The sequence below is a fragment of the Penaeus monodon genome, chromosome 35, assembly GCF_015228065.2.
Source record: "Penaeus monodon isolate SGIC_2016 chromosome 35, NSTDA_Pmon_1, whole genome shotgun sequence".
Taxonomy (NCBI): Eukaryota; Metazoa; Arthropoda; class Malacostraca; order Decapoda; family Penaeidae; genus Penaeus; species Penaeus monodon.
The window spans coordinates 18,651,400-18,653,899 of NC_051420.1; positions in this window are offsets into that span (position 1 = coordinate 18,651,400).

Consider the following 2,500-nt stretch of genomic DNA (forward strand, 5'->3'; position numbering starts at 1 on the left):
TCCTCCACATAATCTCAACATGGTGATGGTTTGGAAGATCTAGTTTGACAGTTGCCTTGTCCATTTCTACTCTTGGGAGATTTCAATGGTCAGTATCTCCTCTTGGGAGACACTTTATACAGCCAGTGAGGGGTCTTGGAGTCCTTGTTCTCAAGAACAGATGTAGTTTTACTGAACAGTGGCACACCCACACATCTCCAAATTCAATCTGGGACATTCGCCAATATTGATTTGCCACTTGGTTCAGCTGGTTCACAGCTCAGGGAAAACTTGCATCGAAGTGACCACTTTCCAATACCTTTGGAGGAGGCAAATGGTATTCCAACCAATAGTGTACAGAGATGGCGACTTGAACATACAGACTGGAATCTTTTTAGATCAACTACAGTAATGCAGATATCTGTGACTAACTTCCAGTGTGTTCAAGATGTTAATCACTTCACATTACGGATTCACCTTGCAGCAGAATCATCCATTCTCAAAAGCAGCGGGCAGTACCATCGACCTCTAGTAAGATAGTGGTTTGATGAATGCCAACAAGCTGTCAGGGCAAGAAAAGTTGCATTATGGCAGTTGAAACGATGCCCCAGCAATGTGACCTTGATCCATTACAAAATGACTAATAGGTGTTAAAATGGGTAGACGTCATGCAGACTGTATGTCTTCTTGATTTATTCTGGGATCCCCTTAGCATGGGACAAGGTGCTTAAGAACACATTAATATTACCATTTGCTCTGATGATAGATGGCATAATCCTCATGGACAAAGATGTAAATGAGCTAGCTAAATCCACAATAGAGATTTCTGGAGCTTCTTACAGTACCAGTGCTGAACTGGAATGACACCCTGTGTCAGTAAGACTGCAACAGAACTTCCATACAACATGCCATTGTTGCACAAGGAGACGGAATCTGCTTGGAGAAAATGGTAAACTTCAGGTTGACATGGGTACTAGAAAAGGAAAACATGCTGACCCCATATTAATTTGGTTAAAGAAAATTTAGATCAACCACAGACACACTTGTGAGGATGAAGACTGCTATACAGCATGCCTTTGCACAGCGGCATCACGTGTTAGCAGTCTTTTTTGACCTCGAAAAAGCTCACAATCCTACTTGGAAGCAAGGCATACTCATGAAGCTGCATGACAAGCCACAGTTAAATGTGAGCGCTACAAAAGCACTTATTCTGTGGGTTCTTTCACACCGGTCTTGGGATGCAGAACATAATACTTCTGCGGTATTTACTAAGCACTTATTCATAGCAAACTTGACCATGGATGAGAGGCTTATTCATCTGCGATCTCTGGATGTTGGACTCGATTCATAATGCTCTCAGAATCTGTACAGGGGCTTTCAGGTCTTCACCTGTGGAGTCCATGTATGCTGAGAGTGGAGAACCATCTCTTTCATTACACTGGGACTACATGAACCTGATTTACTACAAGACTACAAAGGATTCCGGGATCTCCAACATCCAGATTGGTTTTCAACCCCTAGGATAGCCGAACCTATGGTAGGAGAAGGAGGATTTTTGTGGAAGCTCTCAGTTTAAGTCTCAGGAAGTTTCTAGCTGTCAGAACTCCTCAATCCCTCCAATCAAGTTGAACTAGAATTGGATTTGGTCAGAAAAGGGAAGAGTGAGAGATCTGAAGCAGAAGTTAGGGAGAGATTTCTTCAACACTTCTGAGTACAAAGAATCAGATCCAATATATGAAGATGGTTCGAAATCTGAAAATGGTGTGGGCTTTGCAGCAGTAAGCTGAAGGAAGACTACATTTGTCAGTCTTTCTCTAGCAGCCTCGATATTCACTGCAGAGTTACATGCCATCCTTGCAACAGTCAAGATGACTAGAGATCTTACGAATCATTCCATTGTAATATATTGCAACTCTTGCAGTACCTTGCAATCAAGAGCTTAAACTCATCACATCCAGTGGTGAGGGAGGTTCAAGATTGGGTTGCATTGATTTCACCATGTAAAATGGTAACTCTGTATTGGGAGCTAACGCATGTTGGTATCAATGGGAAATGATAAAGCTGATAGGAGAGCCATGGCAGCTGCCGCTCAGCACTGTGATGCTAGTTTTCCTCTCCCACAAACCTACTTAAAACCCTGCATCAGAATTTGTCTTTGTGATAAATAGAGGGAGCAATGGAGGCATATCTCTAGAAACAAACTATGAGAGATGACCTTGGCAGTTGGGTGACCAGCATCCATCCCGACCGACAAATAGAAGTTGTATTAACAAGACTAAGAATCGGGCACACAAGACTGACTCATGGGCCGATGATGGCTAATTGAAGAGCACTGTGAGGACTGCCAAGAGCCATTAATAGTTGAACATGTTATGGAAAGATGTGCAACATTATCAGACCAAAGGCTTGTGTACTTCTCTCCCCCATATACGCTGAAAAATGTATTGGGAGAGGATTGTGACATAGGTCTTATTAGTTTCTTAAGGGAGACTAATATTTATGATGAAAATTAATTGTGCAC